Source organism: Gobius niger, assembly GCF_951799975.1.
Source record: "Gobius niger genome assembly, chromosome: 7".
Classification (NCBI taxonomy): domain Eukaryota; kingdom Metazoa; phylum Chordata; class Actinopteri; order Gobiiformes; family Gobiidae; genus Gobius; species Gobius niger.
The window spans coordinates 10485130-10498682 of NC_136858.1; the positions used below are offsets into that span (position 1 = coordinate 10485130).

Sequence of the window (13553 nt, forward strand, 5' to 3'; positions counted from 1 at the left end):
ACTTGGCCTGGTTCCTGTGGTTTACCTGGTTATGGTTTTAATTCCGGTAGCTATGGCAACCTGGTCTGGACTTGGTCTTGGTCCAGGTCTTGGGTCGGATCTTGGTCTGGGTCTTGGTCTGGGTCTTGGTTCGGGTCTTGTTCTGGGTCTGGCTTTTGGCTCCGGTCTTGGTCTTGGTTCGGATCTTAGTCTGGGTCTTGTTTCTGGTCTTGGTCTGGGTCTTGGTTTGGGTTTTCGTTCGGATCTTGGTTCGGGTCTTGGTCTGGGTCTTGGTTCGGGTCTCGGTCTGGGTCTCGGTCTGGGTCTTGGTTCGGGTCTTGGTTCGGGTCTTGGTTCGGGTCTTGGTTCGGGTCTTGGTTCGGGTCTTGGTTCGGGTCTTGGTTCGGGTCTTGGTCTAGGTCTTGGTTCGGGTCTTGGTTCGGGTCTTGGTCTGGGTCTTGGTTCGGGTCTTGGTTCGGGTCTTGGTTTGGGTTTTCGTTCGGATCTTGGTTCGGGTCTTGGTCTGGGTCTTGGTTCGGGTCTTGGTTCGGGTCTTGGTTCAGGTCTTGGTCTAGGTCTTGGTTCGGGTCTTGGTTCGGGTCTTGGTCTGGGTCTTGGTTCGGGTCTTGGTTCGGGTCTTGGTTCGGGTCTTGGTCTGGGTCTTGGTCTGGGTCTTGGTTCGGGTCTTGGTCTGGGTCTTGGTTCGGGTCTTGGTTCGGGTCTTGGTTCGGGTCTTGGTTCAGGTCTTGGTCTGGGTCTTGGTCTGGGTCTTGGTTCGGGTCTTGGTCTGGGTCTTGGTCTGGGTCTTGGTTCGGGTCTTGGTTCGGGTCTTGGTTCAGGTCTTGGTCTAGGTCTTGGTTCGGGTCTTGGTTCGGGTCTTGGTCTGGGTCTTGGTTCGGGTCTTGGTTCGGGTCTTGGTCTGGGTCTTTGTCCCAATCCTTGAAACTGCAGAAGTATTTGAAACTGCAGAAGTATTTGAAACTGCAGAAGTATTTGAACTGCAGAAGTATTTGAAACTGCAGAAGTATTTGAACTGCAGAAGTATTTGAAACTGCAGAAGTATTTGAAACTGCAGAAGTATTTGAAACTGCAGAAGTATTTGAACTGCAGAAGTATTTGAAACTGCAGAAGTATTTGAACTGCAGAAGTATTTGAAACTGCAGAAGTATTTGAACTGCAGAAGTATTTGAAACTGCAGAAGTATTTGAACTGCAGAAGTATTTGAACTGCAGAAGTATTTGAACTGCAGAAGTATTTGAAACTGCAGAAGTATTTGAACTGCAGAAGTATTTGAACTGCAGAAGTATTTGAAACTGCAGAAGTATTTGAAACTGCAGAAGTATTTGAAACTGCAGAAGTATTTAAACTGCAGAAGTATTTGAAACTGCAGAAGTATTTGAACTGCAGAAGTATTTGAACTGCAGAAGTATTTGAAACTGCAGAAGTATTTGAACTGCAGAAGTGTTTGAACTGCAGAAGTATTTGAAACTGCAGAAGTATTTGAACTGCAGAAGTATTTGAAACTGCAGAAGTATTTGAAACTGCAGAAGTATTTGAACTGCAGAAGTATTTGAAACTGCAGAAGTATTTGAACTGCAGAAGTATTTGAACTGCAGAAGTATTTGAAACTGCAGAAGTATTTGAACTGCAGAAGTGTTTGAACTGCAGAAGTATTTGAAACTGCAGAAGTATTTGAACTGCAGAAGTGTTTGAACTGCAGAAGTATTTGAAACTGCAGAAGTATTTGAACTGCAGAAGTATTTGAAACTGCAGAAGTATTTGAAACTGCAGAAGTATTTGAACTGCAGAAATGGCTGAAAGACCTGAAAGTACCTGAAGTCCCATTAAAATGCATGGCCCTATTAAAATGAATGGGCAGAATTCCCCATACAAATCAATGGCAGAATTCCCGATCCCGTAGAAAAAAACAGGAAAACTGCAGAAGGCGGAATTTTTCTGAAAACTGACAAGCTGCGGAAGCTGAACAAGCACAAACTGCAGAAATTGCTGAAACTGCGGAAAAAACTGCAGAATCTGTGAATTTGAGGAAGCCCCATTATAAGTAATGGGAAAAATCGGCCGAATATCGGCCGATTGCGGAAAAAACGGAAATCGCTGAATTCCCAAAAGTAATAGCAGGATTCTCTCCAACATGCTGAACGTTTTGATGTATAAGTTGCTGAAATTGCTGAAACCGTGCAAGCTGTGAAAACTCCCGAAAATCTGGAAAAAAATATAATAATAAAGAACATGAAAACCAATGGTTGACTGCGGAAGGATTCCGCAGTCAATCAATAACTAGAAATTTTTGCAATTGCTGCGCAATTGCGATTGACTGCGGAATAGAACTAATGCAGAAGTCACCTGAAAAATCCTTGAAAATGCCTTGAAACTGTTAAAATACTTTCTTTGAAACTCCTGAAGTCCTTGAAAGATTTGAAACATTGAAACTCCTGAAATCTTCAAAACTGTTGAAACCTTGAAACTGTTGAAACTTTGAAACTGTTGAAACCTTGAAACTGTTGAAACTTTGAAACTGTTAAAACCTTGAAATTCCTATAATCCTTAACACTGTTGAATTCCTGAACACTCCTGAAATACTTGAAACTCCTGAAATTATCCGGTAACTATGGAAATGTGGTCTGGACTTTGCCTGGCTTCTGCAGTTTTCCTGGATCTGGTTTTAGTTCCGGTAACTATGGTAACTTGGTCTGGACTTGGCCTTGCTTCTGTGGTTTACCTGGTTATGGATTGAATTCTGGTAACTATGGCAACCTGGTCTGGACTTGGCCTGGCTTCTGTGGTTTACCTGGTTATGGACTGAATTCAGGTAACTATGGTAACTTGGTCTGGACCTGGCCTGGCTTCTGTGGTTTACCTGGTTATGGTTTTAATTCAGGTTACTATGGTAACTTGGTCTGGACTTGGCCTGGCTTCTGTGGTTTTCCTGGTTATGGATTGAATTCAGGTTACTATGGTAACTTGGTCTGGACCTGGCCTGGCTTTTGTGGTTTACCTGGTTATGGTTTTAATTCAGGTTACTATGGTAACTTGGTCTGGACCTGGCCTGGCTTCTGTGGTTTACCTGGTTATGGATTGAATTCAGGTTACTATGGTAACTTGGTCTGGACTTGGCCTGGCTTCTGTGGTTTACCTGGTTATGGATTGAATTCTGGTAACTATGGTAACTTGGTCTGGACTTGCCCTGGCTTCTGTGGTTTTCCTGGTTATGGATTGAATTCTGGTAACTATGGTAACTTGGTCTGGACTTGGCCTGGTTCCTGTGGTTTACCTGGTTATGGTTTTAATTCCGGTTACTATGGTAACTTGGTCTGGACTTGGCCTGGTTCCTGTGATTTACCTGGTTATGGTTTTAAATCAGGTTACTATGGTAACTTGGTCTGGACTTGGCCTTGCTTCTGTGGTTTACCTGGTTATGGTTTTAATTCCGGTAGCTATGGCAACCTGGTCTGGACTTGGTCTTGGTCCAGGTCTTGGGTCGGATCTTGGTCTGGATCTTGGTCTGGGTCTTGGTCTGGGTTTTGGTTCGGATCTTGGTTCGGGTCTTGGTTCGGGTCTTGGTTCGGGTCTTGTTCTGGGTCTGGCTTTTAGCTCCGGTCTTGGTTTGGGTTCGGGTCTCGGTCTGGGTTTCGTTCTGATCTTGGTTCGGGTCTTGGTTCGGGTCTTGGTTCGGGTCTTGGTTCAGGTCTTGGTTCGGGTCTTGGTTCGGGTCTTGGTTCGGGTCTTGGTTCGGGTCTTGGTTCGAGTCTTGGTTCGAGTCTTGGTTCGGGTCTTGGTTCAGGTCTTGGTTCAGGTCTTGGTTCAGGTCTTGGTTCGGGTCTTGGTTCGAGTCTTGGTTCGGGTCTTGGTTCAGGTCTTGGTCTGGGTCTTGGTTCGGGTCTTGGTTCAGGTCTTGGTTCAGGTCTTGGTTCGAGTCTTGGTTCGGGTCTTGGTTCAGGTCTTGGATCGGGTCTTGGTTCGGGTCTTGGTTCGAGTCTTGGTTCGGGTCTTGGTTCAGGTCTTGGTCTGGGTCTTGGTTCGGGTCTTGGTTCAGGTCTTGGTTCAGGTCTTGGTTCGAGTCTTGGTTCGGGTCTTGGTTCAGGTCTTGGTTCGGGTCTTGGTTCGGGTCTTGGTTCGAGTCTTGGTTCAGGTCTTGGTTCAGGTCTTGGTTCGGGTCTGGGTTTCGTTCTGATCTTGGTTCGGGTCTTGGTTCGAGTCTTGGTTCGGGTCTTGGTTCGGGTCTTGGTTCGGGTCTTGGTTCAGGTCTTGGTTCGAGTCTTGGTTCGGGTCTTGGTCTGGGTTTCGTTCTGATCTTGGTTCGGGTCTTGGTTCGGGTCTTGGTTCGAGTCTTGGTTCGAGTCTTGGTTCGGGTCTTGGTTCAGGTCTTGGTTCGGGTCTTGGTTCGGGTCTTGGTTCGGGTCTTGGTTCGAGTCTTGGTTCGGGTCTTGGTTCAGGTCTTGGTCTGGGTCTTGGTCTGGGTCTTGGTTCAGGTCTTGGTTCGGGTCTTGGTTCAGGTCTTGGTTCAGGTCTTGGTTCAGGTCTTGGTTCGAGTCTTGGTTCGGGTCTTGGTTCAGGTCTTGGTTCGGGTCTTGGTCTGGGTCTTGGTTCGGGTCTTGGTCTGGGTCTTGGTTCGGGTCTTGGTTCGGGTCTTGGTTCAGGTCTTGGTTCGGGTCTTGGTTCGGGTCTTGGTTCGAGTCTTGTTTCGGGTCTTGGTTCAGGTCTTGGTCCGGGTCTTGGTTCGGGTCTTGGTTCGGGTCTTGGTCTGGGTCTTGGTTCGGGTCTTGGTTCAGGTCTTGGTTCGGGTCTTGGTTCGGGTCTTGGTTCGAGTCTTGGTTCGGGTCTTGGTTCAGGTCTTGGTTCGAGTCTTGGTTCGGGTCTTGGTTCGGGTCTTGGTCTGGGTCTTGGTTCGGGTCTTGGTTCAGGTCTTGGTTCGAGTCTTGGTTCGGGTCTTGGTTCAGGTCTTGGTCTGGGTCTTGGTTCGGGTCTTGGTTCAGGTCTTGGTTCGGGTCTTGGTTCGGGTCTTGGTTCGAGTCTTGGTTCGGGTCTTGGTTCAGGTCTTGGTCTGGGTCTTGGTTCGGGTCTTGGTTCAGGTCTTGGTTCAGGTCTTGGTTCGAGTCTTGGTTCGGGTCTTGGTTCAGGTCTTGGTTCGGGTCTTGGTCTGGGTCTTGGTTCGGGTCTTGGTTCGGGTCTTGGTTCAGGTCTTGGTTCGAGTCTTGGTTCGGGTCTTGGTTCAGGTCTTGGTTCGGGTCTTGGTTCGGGTCTTGGTTCAGGTCTTGGTTCGAGTCTTGGTTCGGGTCTTGGTTCAGGTCTTGGTTCGGGTCTTGGTTCGGGTCTTGGTTCAGGTCTTGGTTCGGGTCTTGGTCTGGGTCTTGGTTCGGGTCTTGGTTCGGGTCTTGGTTCAGGTCTTGGTTCGAGTCTTGGTTCGGGTCTTGGTTCAGGTCTTGGTTCGGGTCTTGGTTCGGGTCTTGGTTCAGGTCTTGGTTCGGGTCTTGGTCTGGGTCTTGGTTCGGGTCTTGGTTCAGGTCTTGGTTCAGGTCTTGGTTCGAGTCTTGGTTCGGGTCTTGGTTCAGGTCTTGGTTCGGGTCTTGGTCTGGGTCTTGGTTCGGGTCTTGGTTCGGGTCTTGGTTCAGGTCTTGGTTCGAGTCTTGGTTCGGGTCTTGGTTCAGGTCTTGGTTCGGGTCTTGGTTCAGGTCTTGGTTCGGGTCTTGGTTCGGGTCTTGGTCTGGGTCTTGGTCTGGGTCTTGGTTCGGGTCTTGGTTCGGGTCTTGGTCTGGGTCTTGGTTCAGGTCTTGGTCTGGGTCTTGGTTCGGGTCTTGGTTCGGGTCTTGGTCTGGGTCTTGGTCTGGGTCTTGGTTCGGGTCTTGGTTCGGGTCTTGGTTCGGGTCTTGGTCTGGGTCTTGGTTCGGGTCTTGGTTCGGGTCTTGGTCTGGGTCTTGGTCTGGGTCTTGGTTCGGGTCTTGGTTCGGGTCTTGGTTCGGGTCTTGGTTCGGGTCTTGGTCTGGGTCTTGGTTCGGGTCTTGGTTCGGGTCTTGGTCTGGGTCTTGGTCTGGGTCTTGGTTCGGGTCTTGGTTCGGGTCTTGGTCTGGGTCTTGGTCTGGGTCTTGGTTCGGGTCTTGGTTCGGGTCTTGGTCTGGGTCTTGGTTCGGGTCTTGGTCTGGGTCTTGGTTCGGGTCTTGGTTCGGGTCTTGGTCTGGGTCTTGGTTCGGGTCTTGGTTCGGGTCTTGGTCTGGGTCTTGGTCTGGGTCTTGGTCTGGGTCTTGGTTCGGGTCTTGGTTCGGGTCTTGGTTCGGGTCTTGGTTCGGGTCTTGGTCTGGGTCTTGGTTCGGGTCTTGGTTCGGGTCTTGGTCTGGGTCTTGGTCTGGGTCTTGGTTCGGGTCTTGGTTCGGGTCTTGGTCTGGGTCTTGGTCTGGGTCTTGGTTCGGGTCTTGGTTCGGGTCTTGGTCTGGGTCTTGGTTCGGGTCTTGGTCTGGGTCTTGGTTCGGGTCTTGGTTCGGGTCTTGGTTCGGGTCTTGGTTCGGGTCTTGGTCTGGGTCTTGGTTCGGGTCTTGGTTCGGGTCTTGGTCTGGGTCTTGGTCTGGGTCTTGGTTCGGGTCTTGGTTCGGGTCTTGGTTCGGGTCTTGGTTCGGGTCTTGGTTCGGGTCTTGGTCCCAATCCTTGAAACTGCAGAAGTATTTGAACTGCAGAAGTATTTGAACTGCAGAAGTATTTGAACTGCAGAAGTATTTGAAACTGCAGAAGTATTTGAACTGCAGAAGTATTTGAACTGCAGAAGTATTTGAACTGCAGAAGTATTTGAACTGCAGAAGTATTTGAACTGCAGATGTATTTGAACTGCATAAGTATTTTAACTGCAGAAGTATTTGAACCGCAGAAGTATTTGAAACTGCAGAAGTATTTGAACTGCAGAAGTATTTGAACTGCAGAAGTATTTGAACTGCAGAAGTATTTGAACTGCATAAGTATTTGAACTGCAGAAGTATTTGAACCGCAGAAGTATTTGAAACTGCAGAAGTATTTGAACTGCAGAAGTATTTGAACTGCAGAAGTATTTGAACTGCAGAAGTATTTGAACTGCAGAAGTATTTGAACTGCAGAAGTTTTTGAACTGCAGAAGTATTTGAAACTGCAGAAATGGCTGAATGTACCTGAAGTCCCATTAAAATGAATGGGCAGAATTCCCCATACAAATCAATGGCAGAATTCCCAAGCCCGTAGAAAAAAACTGGAAAACTGTAGAACTCAAATTTTTTCAGAAAACTGACAAGTTGTGGAAGCTGAACAAGCACAAACTGCAGAAATTGCTGAAACTGTGGAAAAAACTGCAAAATCTGTGAATTTGAGGAAGCCCCATTATAAGTAATGGGAAAAATCGTCCAAATATCGGCCGATTGCGGAAAAACCGGAAATCGCTGAATTCCCAAAAGTAATCGCAGGATTCTCCCAAACATGCGGAACGTTTAAATGTATAACTTGCTGAAATTGCTGAAACTGTGAAAGCTGTGAAAGCTGTTGAAAAACGGGAAAAACATAGATTAATAATAATAATAATAATAATAAAGAACATGAAAACCAATTATTGACTGCGGAAGTTTTCCGCAGTCAATCAATAAAGAACATGAAAACCAATTATTGACTGCGGAAGTTTTCCGCAGTCAATCAATTAAGAAAAGCATTTCATAATTGGTCATACTAATATGGATATTGCATCACCTAATGTTGTGATATCTTGTGCAGCCCAAGATCTCGCATAACTTTTACGTAATGCGGACCAGTTCTTCGGAGAATTCGGGCTATAATTAGAAAACCAACAGAATCGCAGTACTGTGTGTAAACAAATGCAGCACATGAATCTCAGTGCGTCATTCAAACAACGAATCTAAAGACTACCGAGTTTCCTAATTCCTCCCTGAGACTGTAGCTGCTCTGTTTCCAGTCCCGACCAGTGGAAAAACCTGACGAGACACAAAAACAGGAGAATTAAATATAGCTGCTAAATGCGGCGGGGAGCGCTCTGGCCTGCGTGTGTGTGAGTGAGTGTGTGTGTGGCCGGGTTTAAATGGTGGACTCAGCGCCGGGTTTCAACAGCCGTGCAGCCCCAAAACACCCGAGCCAGGCCACAGGGCACGGCTGGCCCTTTAGGTGGTCCGGTGAGCAGATAGAGTAAACAACCTCACTCCACGAGAAAAGGTTGAGATGTTTTCGATTGAAATGTTTTTTCGATATTGGATGGAGAAGAATGACTGTGTTGGTAAATGTTAAAGTGGAGTAGGTGGAAGTAGTAAACAGAGCTATAAATCAAAAGACAGAGTTTTGCGCGTGGAGATGCAATTTGGAGTGAGTGAAAGAGCGGCCATTTTGCTAGAGAGTTAGCAGCTAGCATAAACCGCTAGCATACTGGAGCAGCAATGTTTATTTTCAAAGGGATGCACTTATGCTATATTTTGTTATTTTAGGTGGCGCTCCTTCAGGTTCATAAAGTCCTGACACCTTCACCGTGTTTGGTCTGATCATTTTGGTCCCAAAATTGCCTTGCTAACGGCTAGCAGGTATTGTTCTTGCTCTCATTTCAAGTGGAAATATCATGCTAAATTCAAGCTTCAAAATATTATTTTAGTTACCACCCACGCAAGCAACAGTGGGAATGACATGTTGTAAAACGGTGAAAACAAGCTATCACTTTCAGCTAATGCCAAGTTAGCAAATCCATGGCACAATGAGGAACACGCCGAGCACAGAATTGGTCCAATAATGTTTTGTGTTTCCTCTTTGATGCAACAAAATCAGTCAGAATACACCCCACAACATTGTAACAGGGTTAAAGCTCAAAAAAGTCCCGTTTACCCTCTGCTGTAAACCAGGTGTTTCACAAGCTCAAAAAGTTGGTCTGGATTTTTGTTGTTGTGCTACTAAAACGTACAAAACGTGAACACATTCCTCATGGTAAACCTACCTATTTTATATCTCTGCTCGACCATATGTCATTCTCTGTGGACGAGTCTGATTTCATTTGGTGCGCCTTTTGTTTCAGGCTGCAGTGCTGTGCCGGGCTGTGGGGAGGTGCGGGGCGGGGCACTGCTGCACACATATGGCAGTGATTTTGGAGCTGCAGACTGGACGGCTCTGCTTGGAGTCTGTCAGTGAGCCCTCACACTCACACGCTGTACGGCACTCTCCAAACGCCGCATACTTCGAGAAAAGCAGAGCAGCTCAGAATGACCGCTTTAAAATAGCCCACAGGAGGGCAGAATATTAGTTATAGGCTGGATGGTTCTGGGAAGATATTTGAGTTTGCATGTTCCCTCTGAGTCTTGGCGGTTTCCTTTGGGTACTCGCTGACCAAGATCCTGGCTTGAGATCTGGAGATAGGTCACCCAGTCCTGTGGTCGCTCATTTTTCCTGAAAGGTTTCCTAGAGGCACTGGTTTAAGGATGGGTCAAATGCAGAGAACAACTTTGTCCACGGCGACAAGAACGTCTACATTAAAAAAAATCCTATACCAAAAGTTTCCCAGTCTCCGTCAGTGATCAGCCAAGTCACTGGCTAAGGATTAATAGCTATTACATTGAGGTATTTGTACCTGATTTTTTTAGGACTAGTAGTGACATAAAATTTGTATTGTTAGTCTGTTAAAGTGTATATGTTGGATTTTTAAACGTCTTAGCACAGGTTTTGGAGTCCATCCAGAAAGCAGTTGCTCAATTCCTAAATTAGTCAACGATTGAAAAAGAGTTTGAATTTGACTTTTCTTTTGCGTATCATGATTTTTTTCTGCGACGTAGGTAACTCTTTTTAAATGGTACTTTAGCCAAATGATCAAATTGGCAACCTTTGTACTAACGTCAAATAAGGCTGTGTACATTTTGATGAAACACCAGGACAATGTGAACCGTGTCCAAAGACAACAGCGATGGAAAACAGACAATATTTGAAGATCAAACACATGCTGGCACGACTGTTGCTTACATGGAGCCAGTCGGCCTCTACACACACGTCACACATACACGTACACACACGTACACACACGTACACACACGTACACACAGCAGCCCTCAGCCTTCAGGCCCGACTGTAATCAGCGCTCTTCCTGCTCTCCTGCTCCAGTGCGATTAATCAAACCGGCCGACAGCTCGAAACGGCCCAATCACAACCGGCAATTAACCACCGGGAAGACTTCTGATTGGCCGGCTTTGCCTTCAGCCCCTCGGGTCAGAGGTTAATCTTTTCAAAAAGTCGGCAAACAACAAACGGGCCACAGCTAATCAAGTTTCTAACAGTAATGACTGGAGTTATATACAAAATAATGCTTGTTTATCGCACCGGATTGAGGAATCTTATAGGCTTAGTTTAGCTCGTGCCACGATTTACATAGTCCGTAGAGTAAACGTCCATTTGGTACCATAGATCTACATTATAAACGCAGCATTTGTGAAAGAAAGACAGACCCCGTGCGCTGATGTGTGTCTAAATATAAAGTGTTTTTGTCCCGTGGTGACCTCTCTGAAAGTCAGAGGCTAAATTAGCACAGTGTTTGCTTAGGCGGTACACTTTGTTCACATCTCGACTTTGTTCCACTTTGAACTCCGGCTGAGATGAGCTTCTAATTAAAGCTGCGGGAGCTAGAAACGACATTTAGGCAACAGCTGGGGGATTTTACTCAACTACTTACGGCTTTATGCTTTTGCCTCCTTGCAGAAAATTGTCTTTGCAAAACCTGGAAGTGGTGCTGATGCTAAAAACATCAGACTAGCTAGCTAAGGATTAAGATTTTAGGTTGGTTAGGAATAGGGACAGTGTCAGCATTTGACCACAATAAACATTGGGCATTGCATGGGGTTCAGAATAGCACGGTGTACCTGACTGATGGCTCCGTGGCTCAACGATGTGGAAGTGGCTGCACAGCTCCATGGGGGAAACGGAGGCCTCAAAATAGAGCTTCTGAACCCACCTGGAAAAAAAAGAAAATTTTGATTTTTGAAAACATAATCAGCACTATATCACAAGTTTGTTTTCATTTGTCAAAACACTGAGGATGGTGAAGCAAAAAACAAAAGCATCTTTCAAGGCTTGAAAAGTAGCATAGCAGAAATTAGCACCCAGCGCCTCCCTGGGGTTGCCTCAGGGCTCAGTCATCAGGCCGGTGGTGTTGACGGCAGTGTGTTTGCAGCTTGTTTGTGAAGAGATAAGTGGAGCAGTGCGGCCGCCAGCTGTGGACTCCCACCGGCCCGGTCCCACACAGAAGGTCTTTTCATTTGACGGCGGCCAGCTCCTCAAAGAGGGCTTTATTTGACTGGAGGAGGCAGACGTCATGAGTGCACATTCGCAGCCACAGATCAGCACAGCCACACCGCCGCTGAGTAATACCTACTGAGCAACATCGATCAAACCTTGTAAATGAGTTTGTTTATGAGCGTGGATGTGGGATAAGGGATGGAAAAGTAGTCCATAGCATTAGCATTCAATTTAAACAAAGCTGATGCCATAAGCGCGGGGAATTATTAATTTTTTTCTATTTCAGCTAATAAAATGGACAACTGTTTCAAAAGCTCTTGGGTGAGTGTCCAGCAGCTTCTGTAAGCCCCGACCGGCTGAAGCCAAAACCAACAGCATCAGCTGGATAACAGCCTGATGTCAGACAGTACAGACGATTCCACTCCACCCCAGCGCCGCGGGGTTATTCTAGAACAGAGCGGGAGAAAAACAGATATCCGAGAGAGAGCGATCATAAGGCTGCCTCCTAAAACAGCTGCTGCTTTCGACCCAAGAACATTGCAGACACACACAGGGCACCTTTTCCAACACACCACGAGGTCAATAAGGACGGGGAATACCAGATCTGGCTCTAACCATTTGATCACCACACATCCAGATACATTACCACTTCTTCAGGGGTATTGCTAACATGGCTAAGGTTAGGCCAATCAAGATCGCGAGCAAGATAAAAACATCTTTGTAGAGTCGCTCCCCTCCAGAAAAATGCATACTGTAAAAAGCCAGTAAAGAAATCGCAAGTACTGCCATTACCAGAACAAATGTGTCCCAAGATTTGCCAAACTGCACAAAAGGACTTAACCGTCACGAAGTTAGCTCTTACAGTACAACTTTGCAAAATAAACATGCCAAGTGTTGAGCGTGGCGGACAGTGCTAGGTAAATTCCAGGAAGTGTAAAGTGTGAAAGTTGTGAAACCAGTCTTCAGTGCGGTGAAGTCAGACGCAGGTATGCAGGCAGACGGTCTGTACACGCGCTCACCTCTCAAAAACAAACTGCAGATTGCAGACATATTAGTTTTCATGGAGACCGGTCTAATGAAAAGAAACACTGTCTCTGTGAGCTCTATCTGAGCCACCATCCATTGGTTGGTCCACTAATGGGCTAATGTAATACTGTGTAGTATTATACATCTCTGGGTTGTTCTGATGTGACGTTGCACCTCCAGGTCACAGAGGGCGACTACAGTCAAGACAAACTCCCACAACTGTTTAAGTCTACACTGTGCATTATGCATCATTGTTCTCGAGATTCAAATCAGAAGGTCTGTACATAATATTTAAAAGGCTCAGAAAACAAAAGTGTCACATACTATATCATCCAGTGCATAGATGAAATATACTGTTACTATACTATAATATACTATTATAATACTAAAAGGTATATTCTAATCAATGCACTCACAATAAATATTAGGCCCAAAATTTATAAGAGTTACTTTATTTTTTGTAAGCATGCTTGGCACTGTGGCTGAGTGGTTAGCGCTCTTGGATCACAGCAAGAAGATAAGGTTAAGGTGCTTTATTTGTCATTATACAACAACTAAGGGCTGCTCGATTATAGAAAAAAGAATAGTCATGATTATTTGAGTGACAATTGAAATCACAATAACTAAAACGATTATTTTTTGCAAAAAAACAACAACAAAATCTATTTTCTTTGGACAATTTTAAAAAATCAAAATTATACATTATTATTATATATTAGATTTATTAGATGTTATACTGTTTCAAAACTAATCCCTGGCTCACCTGCCCCCTCCCCTGCTGGCCAGCCCTCACACCAGTGCCCAAGCAAACCAAGCTGCGCGGCCTGATGACATCATCACACAGCGCTGTTTGTTTGTGCTGGACCAAAGCATGTGCCAGTAGCTCGTGAAATGCAAAGAGAAAAAACAATTATCCCAGCGGCATGAAATAATACAAGTTTGCTTTGAGCTGCGTTTGTAAGATCTGCTCCTGAAGAAGAGTTTTAGACTTTTCAGCAACAACCAGCCCTAGGCAAAAGATTTAGAGGCTTTAAAACTTTGGTTCTCTTTTCAGCAAAAAGTGAGCAATCAGTAGCGTTATCTCAAGAGCTACGTATAAAAATACTATTATTGTATAATTATTTCCTCAACAAATATAAACGCACTCACACAAACCGGGCAGGACGGACTTTCTGTGCTTTGGATGGACAAGCAGGAGGGCATCCTTAATGATAGTATTTTGCTCTCGATTGTGCAATTTTTGTAATCGTCTAGTGTAATAATCAAAATCATAGTTTAATTTCGATTAATTGCACAGCCCTACAACAACTACACAATAC

General features: G+C 45.7%; 1 protein-coding gene across 2 annotated transcripts in view; it reads right to left on the reverse strand.

Moving 5' to 3' along the window:
* LOC306965481 (bone morphogenetic protein receptor type-1A-like) overlaps positions 1-13553 on the reverse strand; it is a 72364-nt gene that overhangs the window by 42335 nt on the left and 16476 nt on the right. For both annotated transcript variants that reach the window (XM_079559948.1, XM_079559947.1), the window contains exon 2: positions 10833-10924. The gene's annotated coding sequence lies outside the window, so the exon portion shown is untranslated. The remainder of the gene's footprint in view (positions 1-10832; positions 10925-13553) is intronic.